At 35.1% G+C, this 23,400-nt stretch overlaps 1 protein-coding gene and 1 long non-coding RNA gene across 3 annotated transcripts in view; one reads left to right on the forward strand and one right to left on the reverse strand.

Annotated features, from left to right (window-relative positions):
* The window catches only part of Grid2 (glutamate ionotropic receptor delta type subunit 2), a 1,405,618-nt gene that overhangs the window by 494,906 nt on the left and 887,312 nt on the right, over positions 1-23,400 (forward strand). The window lies entirely within an intron of this gene.
* The window catches only part of LOC116099005, a 37,657-nt gene continuing 23,713 nt past the window's right edge, over positions 9,457-23,400 (reverse strand). Inside the window, exons 2-3 of the long non-coding RNA XR_004122037.1 lie at positions 13,603-13,655; positions 9,457-9,580 (exon numbers count right to left, since the gene is read on the reverse strand). This is a non-coding gene — a long non-coding RNA (uncharacterized LOC116099005). The remainder of the gene's footprint in view (positions 9,581-13,602; positions 13,656-23,400) is intronic.

The raw sequence follows: 23,400 nt of genomic DNA on the forward strand, positions 1-23,400 counted from the left end.
CAGTCTCAGAACCTCACCCGAGAGACAACAGGGGATCCTGCCCGGGTCTCTGGCTTAACGTGCTCTCTCGCTAATAACTTTCTTAGTTCTTTTATTTTTCAAGATTGTTTTAAGCAATCCTGTTTAAATATGACGTTTTGGTTATTTTACTTTCAGTTTATGTAAAGAAAAGTACACACACAGGAGGAATAGCTCACTTCACTATTATTAAGTAAAGAAATAACAGTATTTTAAATCATAGGTCCTTGCATTACCTCTTCAATTTCACACTCACCTACCTTCAACCTTCCTGTGTCTAATGTAAGGTCTACTATAGCTATTGCAACGGGCAGTAGAAAGTTTGATGCCCCCAGGATGCTCTTTTTGCCCTTTATCATCTTTATATTCATTCACAATTTCTGAAACTCAAAAAACTTCTGATCGTCATAGATATGATACTTGGGTGGCTCTGCATATTCAAGAATATGATGGAAGCCGGTTTTCTCTTTTCTCCAACTCAGATACAGTGCTTTTACATTTTGCTCCAAAGTTAACAATACTGTTGCAAAATACCATACCTGTAGACCTTCTTTTCTCTCTTTAAATGTAGAATTTTGGTGGTTAAGGAGGTGAAGATGATTTGAGCAGAGTCAAGGAAAGGAAAAAATGTGATCAAAATATATTCTATAGAAAATTTTATATAAAGGTAGAATTTGTAAAACACATTACCAATTTTAAATTCTTTATATTTAAGGTTAGAATTAAATTAACCCTCTAGTATTTTACACTTGTTATTAAAAATAGACCTTTTAATGTAAATTTTACATTTGTAACTACAGATATTGTTATATGTAAAATAATAGTAATAGGAATTTTTAGAAATTAGTTTACAACACAAAATATATTATTGTAATTACATTTTAGCTGGTATTATGCCTGATAATAAATTTTCTCTTCCTTAAAAATGCAATTCTATAAAAGTAGTAGAATGTGATTTTAGTGTTTTGTACAATTTAAATTTCTTATAGCCAGAAGATCATTGTCATGTGGAAAATTATGAATACATTCTTGAAATGAGAATGATGCGAAGAAGAAGATTGCAGGGGATGTTTTCTGAGTCTGAATCTCTTGAGATCATTGTTTTTTCCTTTGGCCGTATTCTAAGCTTATGGTCTTTTGTTTACCTTACACCCGAGGCTAAGGTCGGAATGGCAGATGTCCAGATAATCACTCACACTAAATGCTGATTTTCTTCAGAATGAATGCTCAGCAGAGTCAGGTGTGATGGTCTGAGGAGCACTGTTGTCTTCTAATTTATATGCCACAATACCTTCGTTACATAATTTCTTTGGATTATCAATCTAGAATGTGGTCGTCATGTAGTAATTTGTCGTTTCTTTTTAAATATTTCAAGTATGACATTGATTTCAACAACTAGGAAGAAAATAATGCGCACCATTTCTCAAAACACACCAGCAGCACACCCAAATGAAAGGGGGACATTACAGTGTGGCTTTAGTTTGTTCGGGCAATGATCTGTCCTCTCTCTGTCTCTTCTGTAGCCTCCTGTTTGCTATCACTCTACAAGTTAAACAGCATATTAACATAACTCAAATACAGCAGCATGCTCAGAGATGGGCTAAAAAATTTCATTACTCTCAGAGGAATGTGTGTTCACTCATAAAATTATACTTTTATATGTAGAAAAGAGGTGAACTTAAAGTGACTTTGGCCATTGAAATGCTAAAATTCCCTTGTACTTTTATGTATGTGAATCTCTGCAACAGTAGCTGAATATAACTCACTGTCACTGTAAAAAAAATACGCAAGTGGCTGATGTGTTCCACAGACTGCAAAACCAGGCATAGTACATACAGGCTAAGCAAGCAATCAGCCGCTTTCTCTAGAGGCAAATAACATTGAGCACAGCTGGGAGAAGAACTGGGTGAACTATAAAATATTTCAATTCAATGAGTAAAATTGTGAGTATTGTGGAAAGGGGAGTGAGAAATAAAATATTCCTAGATTTCATCCCTGGATATATGAGACTTAATCTGAAGCAAAAGCTGTCTTTCAACTCCTGGTCCTTTCTCTTCAGACTTCCAAATGTTGGATCACAGTTATGCCCCGCTATACCTATTTGGAATTTTTGCTTTGCTCTTGATTTTCTTACCCCCACCTTCCTCCTCCTCCTCCTCCTCCTCCTCCTCCTCCTCCTCCTCCTCCTTCTCCTCCTTCTCTTCCTCCTCCTTTTTGGCACATTTTACAGCACATTTGGTTATTATCTGGACATGATTAGGTGGAAAAGGATTGATACATATACTAGTAGGTTTCAGTCAGATTGATGTTTTGGTAGATGATTAATTCAGCAATATGACAGTTCTGGCAAAGGATCATATCCAAAGAATTAGTTTGTGTGATCTGGTTGGAGTGGACACCTTTACTCCCTCTGGCTGAAATATACACATAGACAAGTCCTTAGTATACACTTTTATCACCATTCCCCCAAACAATGTAGGAAAGGTTAGTTTGTAGAAGGAAACAGCAAGGTTTGAAAGTGACATCTATTTGAGAGGAAGACAAAGTGACAAATCAGAGAAAGATTTGACAGAATGAGTCAGAGATAGAATATGCCCTACTCTCATGAGAACAAAAAGGAAAGAGAGATGGCATATAAGAGCAATGCAGAGAGAAAGAGACAGAGACAGAGAAAGGCTGAGACAGAGAGAGACAGAGACTAAGAGAGCAAAACAGAAACTGAGACAGAAAGAAGGGGCTGTTTTACCAGGACAGTTTTACAGAGACAGCTTGCACATGAAGACAAAACAAGTCAGAGAATGGGAAGGATCCAGAAAATTAAAACAGACTGCTAGGTGAAGAAGAGTATACATTCAGTTAGAAGCAGAACAAATCCACTTTGAATCTGTCAGGTTGAAGAGGAGTTAGGGCCAGAACAACTGAGTTGAATCAACCCAACAGAGTTCAGAAGGAGCTAGAAAAGGTGAGTTTATTCAGCTGTAGGCCTCCAAGATGACAATTACATCTGGCAAATAAAATTTACATTTACAGGGTTTGACAAATATGTGCAGGAAGTTTATTTCTAAAATTACTCAAGTAGATAAGCTCCAAATTTTTGAAGTCTGAGTCTAGACTCATTATGACTCCTAAAAGTCATCAAAACAAGGCCACTTCTGAAGCTGCACTTGCATATATAATGGTTTTCCTTCTTAAATAATGTGTTTCTATTTGGTGTAGCAGCACAACATTTTTACTAAACTCCAATGTACAAGTTATTCTCAATTTCTTTCCTTTAAATATTACATCAAATATTAGAGTAGTACTGCTACTTTTCATTCCAAATTATACCTCTTAAATGTCATTGAGCATATATTTAGGTATGTCTGCACACACATAGGTTGTGATTTATGACTATAGTTTTGATACTGTCTACAGTTTTATTGTTAAAAAGCACAGGAAGATATTTTGTAATAAATTGTTATTTTTAATTGCTCTTCTGTATTTTCTCTTTGTGCTAGACATCCATTCTTCAAGCTGTATGATTATACATAGTAATAAGAAATGTAGTTTCTCTAAAAAATTATGTGGCACTGTATACGTTATTGGAAACATAAGTTAGAGTTTAGGCTACAAATATTAGTTATCACATCACATCACATATACATGGAAACATCGTTTTCTTACAGGGTAGCTGGATAAATGAGTAAGGATAAAGATAATATACAAAATAATTGTGAAGAAGTCATTTCTGCATGTACAGAGAGTTTAAGATGTGATAGTGAGGAAAAATACATAAGTTTAGGGCCTTCCGATGATCCTCTTATAGTTCAGCTTTATAACCTTATCGCTTTATTTCATCAGCAATGGCATGTGCTATGGAAAATTAATTCCTGATGGATATGTACCAGGAATAATAAGATAAAATAGTATATACAAATTTCATTATACCAAAAGACAATTTTCAAAGGTAGAACATACAATAGAAAGATTGAAAATAAGTCTGAGTAAATTTTAGAACCATGAGAGACATTATGTATTTTGATGATCTTTCACTTTTAGCTTCCTTACTCTTTCTCCACTTCTCTTGAATATACATATACATATACATGTACATGTATATATGTATAAATGTGCGTAATATATAGTTATATAAAATATACTATTATATGCAAATATACAATTTATAATAGATATAATTATTAGTAACATATAATGTATATAAATATATGTTTGTATGTGTGCTAGTAATATAGGTAAATGTGCATAGTTGACAACTCATTTACAAACTAATGACTCCAAGTTGCTGAAAATGTAAAAAAAATCAATAATTCATAGTTAATCATGTTGATTATCTGACAACTCATTCAATGATATCTGTCACAATTACTGAAAACAATGATCAAAATTGCATTCTATAAATAAAACACAAGTTAGAGCCTCATATATATGCATACACACATTTTCCCAGTCATAACAATAATCACATCCATAATTGAAACCTGAAAGTCCTTATAATCAACATGGGAATAATAATTTTATTAACAAACTTCCAATAATCTCATATTTAGACCATATATAATTAATACTAGTATTTAATGGCATGAAAATGCACATGACATAATAACATTGAAGTCACATATCTGTGTGGTGTGTGTGTGTGTGTGTGTGTGTGTATGTGTGTATGTGTGTATGTGTGTGTGTATGTGTTAGAGAGATTAATGTTAGATCAGGAACCTTGCACATCCTAGGCACATGTGCTGATTTGCTTGCTACTTCTGAACTTAGAGGTAAAATTTTGTGTTTGTTTGGTGAATTCCTAAATAGATTATACACAGGTAAAATAATTGATAGACGTAATCAGAAAAAAATCAATTTGTGATAAAAATTAAGGACAGAATGTTGTGGTACTTAAATATTTATGTTTTTTTTTCATTTGAACTTTTATTAAACTCAAATGAAGCTATAGGGTTCTTCAGATATATTAAAAATAACCTTGTGGAATCCTTTCTGAGAATAGCCTCTATTTTTCTCAATTTATTCTTCATAGAGTTTCAACAATGACTAGCCGAAGTGAGTGCTTAGTGGTTGGAGTAAAGTGACTATATTGCCAGACAGGTGATTAAAGAAAGTTAACCGTGTCCTCCTCAGTCACTTCTTCTGGGCTCTTTATTCCTTCTCAGATGAAATATCGCCTTTCAAATCAGGGACACTGCAAAATGGGAATGGATCTGACATGACACACATCCTAAGCTCCCATCCTGGCTCTGATCCTTTTTAACTCTCAGACATTAGACAGTCACTGAACTTCCTGAGCCTATTTTCTCTTGTGAAAAATGAAGGGGCTGGAAGAGAATGATCCTGAAATTACCCTCCTTTTAAGTTGTAACAATGCAGTAGCCCCCTTTTGTCGCTCTCATTCTTTCAAATTTGAGAAATTCTCACTCTTGTTTTTCTTAGGTGTACAGACATGATTCATTATTATGATGTAAAGATCCCCTACTGTGCCACAGCTGGCACAGGTGAAAGAAATTAAGCAAGAGCACTATCACTGTAAGACCTCATCACCTACTCTGCTTAATTATAGAAGTCGGAACAGGAATATGAGATTTATGAAGATAAGCTGAAATGCAGATAATAGGTTCAGGGTAATGTAAGGTTGATGATGTGTTATTTTGGAATCTTAAGTTCTCAAGTTCTGCATAAGTCAAGTAAGATAGCATCATAAATTTCAAAGAGAATAATTGATCCTCCAGTCTCTAGGCCAGTGGGTATGGAGTCAAAATTTTAAATTTGATAATTAATTACATTAATGAACACCAAGAAAATAAATAACCAAAAAGTAGCATGATCCCTTTGGTTATAATTTATATCTACTCAAATGACTGTAGGAAAGTAAGTAATTTATACAAGACATCAAAAAAATCACTCATTATAGATTTACCATATGGCATGGAGATGTGGGATGATATTCTCTCATACATCAACTGGTGAAACAAGAATCTCTTTTGAGTTTCTCTCCTTTTCTCCTCCTCTGTACTTCCTCTGTCTTTGTCTCTTCTTTCTGTCTCTTTCTGACTCTCTATCTCTCTGGCTGTCAGTCTCTCTGTCTCTCTCCATCCCTCTCAGTCTCTTCCTTGTTTTCTTAGTAGAGGATGTTAGATGCGTATTTATTTCATGTCCATGACTGGTTTGTTTTCAGGGTTTTAGATGGTGATTTAATCATTGACTTCTAAATGAGTGGTTAGTGGCCAGAAGGATAGATTGAGATAAATAAAATTTAATTTTATAATTCTAGAGTAGAAGTTCAAATAAAAGAAATACAAGGCAAATAAATATACAACCATGAAACAAACAAACAAACAAAAAAAACCCTCTTCAAGTAGGCTATTAAGTACAGAATGCGAGGTGCTGAAGATAGCAGTGTTTACTAATGGATACCAAGGTGCTTGGGCTTCCCTGATAGAAAGCTTAGATTTTACATAAATGGCCATTTTCTATATATTGTTGTTCAGACTTCACAGTACCTACTTACCTATGAAAAACCCATTTAATTAAAAGGTTATTGAAATAAGATTAAAAAGCAACTAGATTTTAGAATGATCTTTCCATACTGTGGGGAGAAGGTCATGCTTGTTGGAGTTAACTAGCATGAGTAACCCCTCCCTCCTTTCATAACTCATTTTCCTCCAGATTAGATTTAAGGAGGCATGGTATTCTATTACAAATCACTGATCAAACTACATTCTGCTGATCTCCTCTTCTCTGAATTATATTGTTAAGAATTTTAAGGGAAATTCTGTCAGTAAAGCTGTGTAAAGAGCTCTGCAACACATACCAGTTATTACAGAGAAGAACTAGTTCTGGTTGGCTGTTATTACATACCCATGTCTACATCTGCTGTCTCCACAGAACCCCCCAGTATTCAGAAGTTGTTATTAGTGTGAATCAGACTGTAGATTCCGGTAAACTTCCTGTCATGAAGAATTCTATCTGGGCTTATATTATTATAACATGAATAAATTTTTTAGGTCTATATGAGTAGAAGGTGAGACAAGATTTGAAGATCTGAAGATTTTAAAGAATTAATTGTGGGTTGTAGGACATAGTAAATCTAGAGCTAGAACTAATGTTCTAGTGCATAGAGTAAATAAAAAATAAAATAACTTAAAATTTAGAATTTTGTTTGAGCCAAAGATAAAAGTATCAACCAGGCACATAATATAGATAAGCATGCTTTTTCCCTACACCTGCCATACATTCAAACACACACACTCACACACACAACCTGCAGGATATTTAGCATATGAAGCATAGATGAAAACAAACTATATGTTTGCAGCCTCTTCCATATTTAATACAAGAATGTGTGTTCTAGCTCAGAAGGACTTAAGATTCCAGTAGACAAAGTTAAGAACAACAAAAGAACATCCCAGTATTCAGATATTGAGGTTTCTAGTAAGTACAGAAACTTACTTTTGCAAGGATATAAGTTAATATAGAATACTGTTTATGAAGTATTTAGTATCTGTTGAATGAGCCACAGACAATAAACAAGTTCTGCCCTAGGCATTTCCTGGAAAGATTGTGCTACTACTAATTGAAGAAAACACAGAGGAGAAATAAGGTCAAATAATTCCATAAATGTAAAAAAGTTAATACATAGCTTGGTAAGCATTGAACCTGAGAAGCCTCACTTAGTGCTCTTTTCTCTACTATTCTAATGGAGTCTGGGGCTTTGTGGATTTGAAATAATTACATAATCCATTCATCAGGATTTTAGCTATGAGTTACAATTTTAAAATTGAACTAGTGTAGTTCAAAATTGAGTTCCCTTTGATTTATATACAATAAGGTTTTATGGAAGATTGGAAAACACACTAAAGGCACTTTAGTATGTAAATTCTATGATGATTAAAAGGTGCCAGGACAATGCAAGTATAACTAGGCATTGCAACTTATGTAATTCAGTAAATACTAAGATGAAATGCTAAACAAAATCAATCATGAAAATGCAAGGTAAGTATTTTGGTTTCTCAGAAGGCCAAAAAGAGCTCCTGGGCAATGTGCATTCAAAGGCTAAGGAGCTAAGTGATCTCCAAGAAAAGAAGCCAATATGAAGTATTTGAGAATTAAGAAGAGAGTAGACGTAGAAGAGACTCACCACTGTAAAGAAGAGCTGATGGAATTTGTACAAAGGCATTTTCATTGCTAATGCCATTATCAGCTCACTGCATTTGCTTTTATCTGAAAATAAAGAAGATATTCCAAAAGTTTGTTGTTGTTGTTTTCTTTTTTCTGCAAGTATCTGATGGCCTGTATGATTCCATTTCATCTCAGTCACAATGGCTATTGTCAAGAAAACAAATGACAGAAGATGCTTGTGAGGATATGAGGGAAAGGACATGTACACACTGCTGATGGGAATGCAAATTAGTGCCACACTATGCAAATCACTGTGGTGATTCTGACAAAAGCTAAAAATAAGTCCACTATATGATCAAACTGCACCACTCTGGGAATCAAAAGCTTTTTCGAAAATGATTAAAAGCATCTTCATTATGTAGTCTTTCTAACTAAATTTTGAGGTAAAAACACTAAGGATTTGGACCCTGTTCTCACCTGAAAATATGAATCCTAATATATACTTCAGAATATTATTCCTGTTGTTAAATGACAGAACTTCTAGTTTTTCTGTGCCTGTGAAAATTTCTCTATATAAACTATTTACCTTCCCAACAAAGCTTCTCTGTACTTGTCTACCACTGTGAAATAATCTCAAAACTAGTGCAGTCCTACAGTATAGTTTATTTCTATATTTCCCTTCTCTAGATTCAATCACAAATCACTTTCCATAACAATAAATAAATAATTCTAGAAATAAATATTTCTAAATTAAGCCTGGGTGATAGATGGTTTCCTTGGCAAATTACTTTTTGTATAAGTATGAAGATCGAAGTTTATATCAAAACTGATTTACAGTTTTTTGTCTGCATTCCCATTACAGAAAATTCTTAAGGATTGCTACCTAGCTAGTCTAGCCACTTGCTGAACTCCAGGTTTATTGGGAAGCTTCATATATATAATAAATCAGTAAATACACTGAAGCATAGAAAACATTCAATGTTGACTCAGCTCATACTCCCATATGCACTTGCCTACGAGGATATATGCACTTGCACATAAGTACACACACTAATCACAAACATGTACATATATACTCCACATATACTTACTCACAAAAAGTAATAATTTACAAGTTGAGGTTGCACATCACTCAAGTAGAAAAAGGAATTCTCAAGCCTCCCTGCTCTGTAGTACTTAGAATAGAATCCAATCCCTTCTCCTGTTGGGACAACTCTGCATACAATTCAAGAAAAGTCCACTTAGACATCAGTGACCTGGTAGTGCAGTGTTTGTATTGAAATGCTGTTATTATATCCTAGCAGTTCTTCAGCCCAAGACCCACATCCATCACCTCAGTCAGTTCATCACTGGGAAACTGCTCACATCCCTATAAGAAGGTAGCTCTTCTTTTGTATTCTTCTTTCTTCCACACTTTTCTGTCCTTTCCAGCCCCCTAACTCTAAATTGTGAAAGAGAAAGAGAGAGAGAGAGAGAGAGAGAGAGAGAGAGAGAGAGAGGGAGAGAGAGGGAGAGAGAGGAAAGAGGGTGATGTTATTAGACTACTTCCTGATGATTAAGGATGTAAAGTTCAGTGGAGCTAGTTTGAGCTTTCTTTTTTCTTTGCACATGACTACTGAACAAGTGACACCCAATAACAACCACCAACCCAAAAGTCTCCAGAATTCTAAACATTGCACAATCACAGCAACCACATACTGCTGGCAAAATCATGCCTCTGTACAAGGCAAATCATGCTGTGGACAATCTGAAATAGCCCCATATCCCACACCTGGGATTAACATGAAAACATATTTTTATAATATTTCTGTGCTTTTTCAAAAGAAACCAAAACTTCAAAATTGTCACTAGGGCAGGAAATAACAGTGCATTAGTTGTACTGCACTGAGGTTGATGATCTTGATAGTACAGTCAAACAAGCTATACTGAGAGAGCCCACTCTACCCTTCTCACAGAATGGGTGATGCTTGTTGTTATTATTGTGACTATCTACTGAGTCTAATTTGATATTATAGCATAGATTAGTCTATATCAGAAAAAACAATTTAGGGATCAATAATATCTGCCTCCGGGTATTGTGGTGAGTCAGAGAACATATTTCTACTGATCAGGTGGAAAAGATCTCCTTAGCAGTAATCCAATTGTAAACCTTTGATTTGGTATAGAAGGTGTTCATTTTTCTGGTAAATGCATTTCTATAATGTTTGTTTACTAAATAAAGAAATTTAAATAAACCTAAATCCATTTTAAGATCAACACCCACCTGTCTCTTAAATTCATCTTACTTTGCTTGAGAAACTTTTCATGGGAATCACACACAAGAGCATGGTAAACTCTTATTTTTAGAATAATTATTATATTCATAAAATTTTACTGCCAACCAAATTCAAACTAAGATATTAGTTCTTCCCTAATTTGCAAAAAAAACTACACATTTGTATACCTATGCAAGAAATATTTTGTAATTTTGAGAATCTGGGTACCATTACAGGAATAAAATGAAAAAAAGAATTAAATCAAGGCTTTTTAGTCCTATTGCTCTTTCATTGTTTGTAAACACATTCTAGCATCTTAAACTGGGGGAAAGGAGACACAAAAAACTGATAATTCTCTTATGATCACATAAAGATGGGTTATAATAAATTGGAGCATGATAAACATAGTCTATGAGGATTTAGGATGTTAAAACAGTGTCCATGCTAAGTAATGTTAAGTTTAGGAAGATACTTATAAATGCAGCTATGAGCAGAACACCTTCTCTTCAGTTTCATATATACGTCATCTTAAAATCTTATAAATTTAAAGGATAAAATATCTAATTTACATATATAAATGCAAAACAAGTTATGGGCAACACCTGTGTCCATTCCAGTTATTAACCATTAATCAAATTTATTGTAAAGATACTAGGTGTTTCCTTATCCTGACTATATAAACAGTAAATGTCAAACTTTATGTCTGCAGGATATAATAATGTAAACCCACACTTCCTTCATTTTCCCAAGGGAACTGAAGTATGAACTGAAATTTTGTCTTATGCCTTAAGACTTCTAATCAAAAGATTTAGATTACCAAACAACAACAATAACAACAAAAACAAAAAAATGTACATATAATCATTTCTTAAGCCACACATAGAACCTAGCTGTGTGATAGACATGAGACAGAAATTACCACTTTTCCCAATGATTCTAGAAGCAGCAAACCGTAAAGTACAATTTAATATTACTCTATGATAATAGAAAATATTACATATCACCATCAAACATGTACTGCATATTCCTGTCTGTTCAAAATCTTTTTTATTAGCTTAACTCCCTGAGCTGTTAAATGTAACAAAAAACTTCTGTTAAATTCCCTTGCTTTGCAGAAGAAGAACAAATTCTTTTTAATTGGAAGATTGCAGAGGAGGATGTAAAACAGGAGAGCACTTTTAAAAGTTTGGATAGTTTAGAGAGGAAAAATTCTAGATGCTTCAACAAATTGCCAACCCTGTGAGATTCAGCTTTGTGTATTATTGCTAATGCAATGCTTTTAGTATACAGTAAATTAGATCTTGAGCACATTATGGACCAAATTCTTTCCTTTTATTCTAGTGTGTTATTCTTAACATGTTCCATTAGAAAGTTTGCTTCGTAACTACAAAGAATTTTCTCTGTTACAAAGTTATTTCCCTGTCTCACTTCTGATATATGAAAAAGAAAATCCCAGGGTGAGGAGTTTGCCAAAATTTAACAGCAGTAATTTCTATAAATTTAAATAGCACTTTTTGATTAGAAATAATTGTATGTTTTAATACCATCTCATCATAAGTCTATAGATTAAATTTAACTGTTTCTATAAAATTGCAGGTATTTCATAATCAACTTTAACAGTAAGCCAGAGGAAAGGATGGCTAGCTAGATTTCTGCTTAATAACACAAGTTGAGAATAAAGTCATAAATTCTATTTTGTCAAATTGCCAAGCATAGTAATTAATTATCTAATTATGTGGGTAATCTATGAACAATTTTTAATTACCAAATAATTCAAATTTATATTATATGTTTATGAATCCTTCCTTTTTTTCCTTTTTTCCTTTCATTTGCATGTTCCTCTTCAAAATTTGTTGACCTTAGCTTGTTTTTTTTTTTTTTTTTTTTTTTTTTATTACCTTGGAAAGCCATTACTATGGCACAGGCTTCCACCTGGGGAAATTCTGATCCAGTCCCTTAAGACATGTCATAGGTGGTTGAACCTCTGATAAATAATAATCTTGACCCGGCATCATCATGCAAGCTCAGCTAAACCTTGTGTGTTTCAGCTGCTAAATCATCTCTGAGTTTTTTAAGCCTCTATCAAGGTATATTTACAGTTCTCAAAGGATTGTTTTCTTTTTCTCTTACATTTTTTTTTTAACCATGAGAATTCTGTGGTACTAAGTTCCATGGGGTTAAAGACAAGGAAAAACAAAGTATTGAACAAAATGTGAAATTCTGACCCAACAAGAAATAGCATTTGTTATATTTTCTTACATATGACTGAATAAAGCATAAAAGTTCCCAAATTTTGGAGAAGACTTGCTAACAATAACAAACTTAATGAATAATTTCATTAACCTGGTTAGATGATGAGTCCTATGGAGAAAGAAAGGAGTAAGCATAGTGAGGGACAAGGAAATAGATCACAGCAAAGATTTGATAAAATAAAGGGAGGAGAGTAGACAAATGCAGTGAGAACACTGGAATTTCGACATCTGAGATAAAATCCCAATGATTCATGGACTCTCTCTACTCAGTGAGTGCAGATACAACATTGCAGATATATTCACTCTCAGAAAAATTCCACAGAGAATGAGCTTGTTTCAATGACAGCATACCCCAAACTATTCTCTATCACTTCTATTTAATCACAACCATCATATACCTCAATGAATTTTGCCCCTCTTTAATTATTTTAGAATTGGAGGCACTATCATGCTGTGTAGCTCAGTTTGGCTTCAGATTCAGTATATAACTCAAGGTGGCCTTGAACTCATAGTGTTCTATTGTCTTATCCTACTGTGATTGTAAACCACCAAGGTGAGTTCTTTTTGTTTCTCTGAATTAGGCATACACCTTCAACTACAATTGACAATAGTACATTCCTAGACTCATTTGTTGCAGTGCAATAAAAATATAATCAAATGTAGTGCATCATCAATATGACACTTTAGCTTTTTTCAATACATTGTTTAGTTACACTTTTTTACATGTAAGGTTTTAGGTTTCTGTGAATGACTTTATATTTTCTATGTACATATAACTAAGGATAAAAATAATTTTATGCCTTTCACTGACACTAAATTAAATATGTTCTTGACATTTGTCCTATACTTATAGCTATTATTGGCTTAAGAGCTTGATGTGGAACATTTGCTTTCAGTAGTGTGCTATGAGATTTGATATTATATCAATAACATTTATTACTACCAAGAGTACTTACTCTTTTAGCAGCCCAAGTATGAAGACCACAGGGTGACTTCAGCAGTGGCAATTCTAATATATGTCATGAAAATATGAAGAGGACAAAGAGATAACAATGAGGAGAAAATCATGATTAGGCCAGACATCAAAATAACACTTATATAATTAGTTATGACAGAATTTCAGATAAAAAATTTTAAAAATTAAATTATGTAAATAAAAATCAAGATATAAAGTGGAATCAGCTGAAATAAGCAATGAGTCTGGGTTGAGTACAAAGAAGAAAATACTTATGAGTTAAAGAGAAGATAATTTGAATTTATTAAGATCTAGTGTGTCATCTTATAAATATGGTAGCTTAGGGGTGATGATAAAGCATTCTAACCTTAGTACAAATTTTGGTGGAAGAATATATTGGAGGGGATGTTAATCTAACCTTAATAGGCTAATGTAATGGTGCTTTTAACATAGGCCATTGACTTTGTTTAGGCTAAGCACTTGACTGTGTTTCTTCTAGAAGTCTTAGTTGCCAGTTAATTCCCTGGTGGATATTCTTGATTGAAACAAATGTGTAGGGATTGCTGTCCAGCTGAACTTGCCTAATTGCTGATACCCAGATGCCAATGTGATAACAAAACCAAGGTGGATGGTATCTTAGGACACACACTAAATGAATGCATTCTGCAGATATAGAGTGAATGAAAGTATGGGAAAGTTTCTGTAGTTTGTGCTCCTTCTATCTGTATCACAGACTATTTTGAATCACGAAAACTTAAAAAGTAGGATAGTGTTTATTCTAACTCTAGAGGGTTTCTTTTACAATTTGTTTATTCTTAGGGTTTGAGCAATATACAAATTGGAGGACATACTTTGGGCAGTATTCTTGAAAGCATCTTGACTTGCCTCTTTGTTACGCTTTATGCCTGCGTCTTTGTTTTGCATGCTTAAGCATGCCCAGACTGACTCCAAGTCTTCCCAAGAGCTTTGGCACTCTTGCCCTTAGCTCAGAGGCAGGAAGATGCTGTATTGTGCTTACCTTGCTAAGATCAGCCTTCCATGCCTCTCAGGTTTAAGTTTATCTCAACTGTGGCTGACTGGGTGGAACATCTACTCTGCACACTTCTTACTCATAACTGACTAGGAGCCCAATTTGCCAACATTTACTTCTCAGGGTTTAAATCTTTCTCTTACAACACAACACATCATTTTTCTTTCTTTATGCTTCAGATTATCTTTAACTTTGTGGCTCTCCTGATAAAAGCTTTCCTTGAAGTAGAGTTTTACCTTGGAGTTTTTTGAAAATACAGAATATCTGGACCCAGGTTTGACCCATCTGGTTAGAATTGATGGGAAATTATTTTCTCATTTTTTTGTTTGTTTTTTAATACTTCAATCTTTTTTGTTACACTCTAGTCTTTATCCCCCTCCAGGTCTGCCCTCTGACTGTTCCACATCCCATACCTCCTTCCCTCGACACCCCTGTCTCCAAGACGATGGTCCCACCTGACCTACCTCCACCCCAACAGAACTCCCCACTCCCTAGGGCCTCAAGTCTCTTGAGGGTTAGGTGCATCTTCTCTGACTGAGTCCAGACACAGCAGTCCTCTTCTGTGTATGTGTTGGGGGCCTCATATGAGCTGGTGTATGCTGCCTGGTTGGTGGCTCAGTGTCTGAGCATTTCAGGGGTCCAGGTTAGTTGAGACTGCTGGTCTTCCTATGGGGTCGCCCTCCTCCTCAGCTTCTTCTTGCTTTCCCCTAATTCAGCCACAGGGGTCAGCAGCTTCTGTCCATTGGTTGAGTGTAAATAGCTGCGTCTGACTCTTTCAGCTGCTTGTTGGGCCTTTCGAAGGGCAGTCATACTAGTCTCCTGTTTATAAGCGTACAATTGTATCAGTAATAGTGTCAAGCCTTGGAGCATCCCCCTGAGCTGGATCCCAATTTGGGCCTGTCACTTGACTTCCCTTCCCTCAGGCTCTTCTCCATTTTTGACCCTGCAGTTCTTTCAGACAGGAACAATTCTGGGTCAAATTTTTTTTTAACGTGGGATGTCAAACTCATCCCTCCATTTGATGCCCTGTATTTCTACTGGAAGTAGACTCTACAAGTTACTTCTCTCCACTGTAGGACGGTTCATCTAAGGTCCCTCCCTTTGGGTCCTGAGAGTCTCTCACCTCCCAGGTCTCTGGTACATTCTAGAGGGTCCCCCAACTCCTACCTCCCAAGGTTGCCTGTTTCCATTCTTTCTGTTGGCCTTCAGGGATTCAGTCCTGTTATGCCCCTCCCCCATTACCTGATCATGTTCCCCTCTTTCCATCCCTGTTCTCTTTCCCATCTATGTCCCTCCCCCACCCCCAAGAGTGACTGCTCTTCTTCCCAAATATGATTGACTAATCCTCATTTGGGCCTTTCGACTTGTTAACCTTATTGAGTTCTGTGGGTTGTACCCTGGGTATTCTATACTTTTTTGGGTAATGTCCATTTATTAGTGAGTAAATACCATATATGTCCAAGAGTAATTATTTTGAAATGTTTCAAACACATACTGTTTAAGAAGCACCAGCTGATCATGTATTCCCTCCTATTTGCTCTGAAAATGTAGACAAGTTTTGTACTAATTGAATCTACACTGATACTATCTCGTTACTGGAGCCAACTTCTTAACCCATAATCTATCTGTCCCTTAGTTTTCCATCTCATGTCTTTTTCTATTTTATTTTTAAAAAGTCAACTGAGTGTTGTCCTCCCCTGTCTTGATGCAATAAAGTCTTTCACAAACCAGCAGGTCTGATATTATCAAGCTTTCCTGGAGAGCTTAGGTCCAATTCAAGCTTTAAATATTTTTTTCATAAAAATGTTGTTGTGGATGCCAGCAAGTGCTGGATGACAGGATCCTGATATAGCTATCTCCTGGGAGGCTCTGACAGTACCCGATTAATACAGAAATAGAGGCTCATAGCCATCCATTGGACTGAATACAGGGTCCCCAATGAAGGAGCTAGAGAAAGAACCTAAGAAGCAGAAGGGTTTGCAGCCCCTTAGGACGAGCAACAATATGAACTAACCAGTACCCTCAGAGCTCCCAGGGACTAAAACTCCAACCAAAGACTACACATGGGGCGACTCATGGCTCTAGCTGCATATGTATAGCAGAGGATGGCCTAGTCAGTCATCAATGGGAGGAGAGGCCCTTGGCCCTGTGAAGGTTCTATGCCCCAGTGTAGGGGAATGCCAGGGCCAGTAAGCAGGAGGGGGTGTGGTGGTAAGCAGGAGGAGGGGTAGGGAGCAGGGGTTTGTTTTAGATTTTGTTTTTATTTTATTTTTGGAGAGGAACCTGGGAAAGGAGATATTGTAAATAAAGGAAACATCTAATAAAAAAAATGTTGTTTGTCTCATTTCTCCCTTCTTCCTTCTCTTTTTTTAAGTTTAAAATAAAGTTCTCTTCTTTGATCTCTGAATTAGTATAGTTCTCAATGCTATTCTTCCTTTGCTCTCTGGAATCTATATAAAATGATATAAAATATGTGCATAGGATCATCAGCTTGTTGGTTTGCCTACTGTTTGATCTAAATAAACAGCAGAAATAACAAGGGTGCCAGCCTCAGCATTCTGCCTTAACTCACAGGCTGTTAGACAGGGAGTGTGTAAGATAATTGAAATTTAGACAAAAAGCATTTATGTTCAGATTCGCTATTGTAATTTCATATTCTTTATTTCTGTAAGCATTTAATTATTAATGAACAAATAACAACAACAAAAAAAAACCAAAATGCTCTTGAATACAACACAAAGCAAAAAATCTAAAGGAATATTGGACAGGTCTTCAAATTTCTTAATTTGGTCAACAAACTAAGATGAAAACATACATGTGAGTCATTCATGGCAGGAAATAAATATTTTCCCAGTTGTTTAGCAATTCACCGTTTCAAATTATGTGTTCAAACAGTATATTATTTTTGGTTAAATATGTCTTGTTTGATGATAATTATTCTCAATCAATGTTTGTGATGGAATAGGGAAAGATTTTTGGACAAATATTGGCTAAAGCATTCTTACCCATACATCATTATTATTGAGTAGCTTGGATCTTCCCAAACAGATGAATAATACTGACATATTTCATTACCTTTTTCTTGACTGTGGTCATTCACTTATAATTCTTTGTTATCCATTCAATATTTTTAAACATTTCATAATGTACCTTAAGTGATCCTCTTAAAATGCTACTGTGGAAAGTTGTCTGTTTTTTTGACTCTGATCATTTTTATTGCAATCCTAATTGGTAGTTTGGAAAAACATGTTAGCTTTGCTTTTTTTCTGAAAATGATTTCCTTTACTAGTTTTTACAGTTAAGTTATATATTCTTTTTCTTTGTTATTTTTTTAGCACTATATACAGAATGCTGAGTGGAGAGTGAGCAAAAGAAGTGACAGAAGAACAATTCTGCCCTTTTTCTTTATGACAACCATGGAGAAATCAGTTTAAGTAGAGAGAGAGAGAGAGAGAGAGAGAGACAGAGACAGAGACAGAGACAGAGAGAGACAGAGAGAGACAGAGAGAGACAGAGAGAGGAAGAGAGAGAGATAATGTGTGTGTGTATGTGTGTGTGTGTGTGTGTATAAACATGCTCACACCTCATGACACTTTTATAAAGGTGAGGGTACAGCTTTCAGGAGTATGTTCTCAGCATCTATCATATAATCCCTGTACTGGCTGGTTTTGTGTCAACTTGACACAGGCTAGAGTTATCACAGAAGGGAGTTTCAGTTGGGGAAGTGCCTCCATGAGATCCAGCTGTGGGGCATTTTCTCAATTAGTGATCAAGGGGGTAGGGCCCCTTGTGGGTCGTGCCAACCCTGGGCTGGAAGTCTTGGGTTCTATAAGAGCAGGCTGAGCAAGCCAGGGGAAGCAAGCCAGTAAGAAACATCTCTCTATGGCCTCTGCATCAGCTCCTGCTTCCTGACCTGCTTGAGTTCCAGTCCTGACTTCCTTTGTGATAAACAACAATGTGGAAGTAAGCTTAATAAACCCTTTCCTCCCCAACTTGCTTCTTGGTCATGATGTCTGTGCAGGAATAGAAACCCTGACTAAGACAATCCCTAAGACCAAATTTGGGTTATCAAATTTAGCAGCAAATGGCTTTATCAGCCCAAACATTTCACTGTCTCTTGATTGCTTTAATGTAGCTCATAAACAATCTTAATCTTTTGCACATAGATTTGGGACATATGGAATATCAAAGTATATTTAATTTCAAGAATCATTTATAGTTAACAGTTGTCTGGAGAAAATAGGTGCTGATTACTGGGTTGCTATGATGGTGAGGATTAACTATTATTTTATCAGAATTTAGATTATCTGGGAGATTTTCTGTGGCCATTGTTATGGAGAATAGTCTTGAATGTAATAATTGTGGCAGTGAAACCCACAGACTTAGTATCATATGCTATTGATAGCATCCTGGATTACATAAATGGAGGAAGGTTGTTGAACAACAATATTCATTCATTTTCACCTTCCTAACTACATATTTAATGGGGCAAGTTGACCTTCTAACTCTAGATCTTCACTTCCATGATGGACAAGAACCATATGCCAAAATAATCTCTATTTTGAGTTGCTTTTTCCAGGGTGTTTTCTTCATTGCAACAGAACAGTAACTAGATGCCATAATCTACATTATTTTTATATAAATTAATCCAGGGAAGCCATTTCTTACCACAGATGACTTTTAAATTGATAAAGAGCTGTGACACTCAACAACTACCAGAGGGTTGTTCACCAGGTAAATGAGGAGAAACCATGATAGTGTGATAAAAGAACTAAACTGTCAACTGAAATCTCTCCTGATGTTCTGTTATCATTTCCTTTTCAACAGCAGTTTATTACAGATCAACACTGTCTCTTAACATTCAAAATATTTGGTTTAATTGCAATGAAAAGATAATATTGTCAAGTAATTTAACCATTACTTGGCTTACTGATACTCCCAGCACCCACTGTATCCACACTGAGTTAAATATCATGCTTTCGGCTAATTTTTAAAAATTTAATTGGCAAGCCATTTTTCTTTATTCACACAAAGATATTGTAACAATGTAGAGATTTTGCAGACTTTTAATCTGAATCCATTAGAGAGAGCAACAAAAGTTAGCATAATTAAAAACACACATTGATCATTTTAAAACTAAGTATGTTATATTTCATCAACATTGTACTGTTTATTTATAGAGACTAATGAAATATTTTGGTTCAGGAATTCTAATTTCCATTAGTAATTTAACAATAAATCTTTGCTAAGAGCAGTTAAAGTCATACAGTTATGGTTCCGAAGGAGCACTTGTTTCTTCTTAGGCCAATAGTGGTTACATGCTCAACATCTACATTTTTCAGGATTCTTAAACTGCCCTCTGCTAGACTCCAACCTGGCATGGAAAGATCCCAAGGAAAGGAAGTGAAGGGATATAGAGTCATAGATTGTGGCCAAAGCTTTTTTATCTTTGGCATTTCTTCTGTTTATAACTATTTGCTATTTTAAGGACAAAACCCATTGGCTTTTGGTAATTAATTCTTATTGGCAGCAAAAGAGGATTAAGAGGAGAAAAGGCTCAATTACTACCGATATTTTTCTCTCTTACTCAAGTAACATTTTGTTCAGGCTAGGAACTCATTATCTCTTTGTGAACCAGAGAGAAAAGAAAAGTAAAGAAAGGAATTCATTTATACAGACAATAAACACAGACGTATACACATTCATGCACACATACATATTCTGGTAAGGCTTGACCATCTGTCTCATCATCTTCACATGTGTTCATGCATACTAATATAGTACAATATACCCACATATACATACATACATACATACACACACACACACACATACATACATATACACACAAATACATGTATACATTCGATAGATGGGTTCCCCCAAGCCAAGCCACACTCTGTTTCTCTCTCTGGACTTCTTATATCTTCTTATTCTTTTAGAAAAGTAACTCATAAATCAAATGTATACACAAAAGAGGAGTTATAGAGGATGTCAATATTAAGTTCAAAACAGTGTTTCATTCTATAATCTCATTCTGAGTTCAACGCAATAGTTTCACATGGCCTTATTTTACCATATTGCACACCTGTGGCTTTATCCTTGGTCTTGACCTAAAATGGATGTTTTTCCTTAATCATAAATTTCTCCCAAGCCTAGTTTTCATAGAGGAATTTTGACAACTCACTTTACTTTTTATTATGCAGCCTTTACTTACTAATCTATGAGGAATGAACATACTCTATTCTTGACTCCAGCCTTAAAACATTTTTTGAAAATATGCAAAAACAAAACAAACAAACAAACAAAACCCAAAACCTTCTCCTAAAACTTTCTTACTAAAATTATTTAAACTGGATTAGGAATTGCATAAAGACATTAATTCAAGCAAATTCATGTTCATGTTGATCTGCAGGGAATTTGCCAATAGGGTGGCCTGATGCCCAGGAAACTTCAGGCTATACAAGAGTGACAGGAAAGTCAGATCAGTAGCAAGAACAATCCTGAGATGAAGTCTCTAACGACTCTGCATTCTTAGAATTCACCCATCACAGATCGTGCAAAACTGTGGGCCATCTCCAGGAAAATCAATTACATGCCTTTAGCCTGCCTAGATGGATCCTGACAGCACTCTATCTTCAGTGTATGCCAACATAATTAACAAGGTTATCACAGGCACCCATATCTAGGAGGTTTGTATAGATAATAAGCAAATTCTTTAGAAACTTTAAAATATTCTTACAGTTTAAAAAGTGATTATATTATTATTATTATTATTATTATTATTATTATTATGCCTTTATAGTTTAAAAACTTTTAACTACCTCTTATGTTTTACAAATATTATTTGGCAAGTGAACTGTATTAGCTTACTGTTCTAATCATTATTTTTGTTTTTGACTGTTCATTTGTGTAATGATCACTTTAAACGTAATAAATACAAAGTAACAGAAAAAGGTTTATAAGTTGAATTCACTTTAAATTACCAGAGCTCTAAGGAATGTTCTGGTTATAAACATAGTTTTCCTTTTGCTTAAAAGAAATGCATGGGGCTGGCGAGATGACTCAGTGGGTAAAAGCACTGACTGCTCTTCCGAAGGTCCTGAGTTCGGATCCCAGCAACCACATGGTGGCTCACAACCACTCATAATGAGATCTGACGCCCTCTTCTGGTGCATCTGAAGACAGCTACAGTGAATTACACCAGAGGGAGTGGAGCCAGCGAGGGCTGGAGAGAGTAGGGCTGTCAGAGGTCCTGAGTTCAGTTCCCAGCAGCCACACACATGATAGCTCATGGCCATCTGTACAGCCATAAATAAAATAAATCTTAAAAAGAAAGAAAGAAATGCATGAACAAATCTAATTTGGTCTCAATGTTTTCAACTGAAAGATGCGCACTGTTCCTTACTCTTCGATTTACCTTTTGGCAAAAATCAACTTTTTAATATTTTATTTTAGACTCTAGCTATTTCATTATAAGTATCTTCCCTCAAATGTGAAAAACTTTTTAATAATGTAAGAAAAGACATATACATATGTATATGCATGTTACAGTATAACAAAGGTCCTGTTTATTACAGCTTTGATTATTAACTATTCCACACTACCCCACGTTGTCTGTGATTGAAGGTGTAACTCACCTTGTGAGAAATTATTTTCCTCAGAGGACAACTGTTAGATGGTCACTGCAAAGTACTGTTACTGCCTTAATATTTACATTCTAAATAAACATAAACTTTTTTACATTGAATAGTACAATAGATACCACTCTGTTCTCAAGTAAATGTTTTTCCTTTATGAGATTGGCATATAAACAGAAATATGTAGGAAAGAGAGAAGGATGGGAGGAAGGAGAGGGATGAAATGAAAGAAGGAAGGAGAGAGGGAAGGATGGGTAAAGCTGCATTCTAGAATGGTAACTGTGAAAGGGAAATTAATTATAGGGCTTTGATGAGAAGTTTGAGGCTATTTTAAAATAAAATGAATTATTTGAAATTCTCATTTTGGCTTTTTTCAGTAATAACATTGTTTTAGTTAGGATAACTATTGCTGGCTGGCTGTGGTGGTGCACGCCTTTAATCCCAGCACTTGAGAGGCAGAGGGAGGTGGATTTCTGTGTTTTAGGCTAACCTGGTCTACTGAGTGAGTTCCAGGACAGCCAGGGCTATACAAAAAAAATTACTATTGCTGTCCTGAAACACAATTTTTGTATAAAAATACTGATTTGGGGGGTTTTGTTTGTTTGTTTTATTTATTTTCTTTGAATATATATCCAGAAGTATGATTGGTGGGTTGATGGTTGTTTGTCTCTTTTAATTGAGGAAATTCTATATAGATTCTGAAAGAAGGCAGTACTAATTTACTTTGCCATCAACAGGGGGAAAAATATCTTTCTCCTCTATATTCTAATCAACACTTGTCATTTCTGTTTTGTCTTGACTTAGCCAGTGTCACTGGGGAGAAATTACACTGAGCATGCTTCTCATTTTTGTTTCTCCAGTGACAACTAGTGATTTTCTTAATGTTTTTATATGGATTTTACTCACTTTTGTATCCTTCATCTGGAAATAGTTCAGTCTGTATACTGTTTTGGAAACGAAAGCAATTATATTGAAATTCTTATCATGAAGTTGGATCAAATTAGTTTTCTAAGAACACATTTAGTGGATATTTGCAAATTTGCCTTTGCTTTCTTTAAGAATCAAAAAAAACCTTGGATTTACCTCCTATTTTACTTAAAGTAAATAATATAGCCATGTATTAATATAT

The sequence above is a fragment of the Mastomys coucha genome, unplaced genomic scaffold (genome assembly GCF_008632895.1).
Source record: "Mastomys coucha isolate ucsf_1 unplaced genomic scaffold, UCSF_Mcou_1 pScaffold20, whole genome shotgun sequence".
In the NCBI taxonomy this organism is placed as follows: Eukaryota; Metazoa; Chordata; class Mammalia; order Rodentia; family Muridae; genus Mastomys; species Mastomys coucha.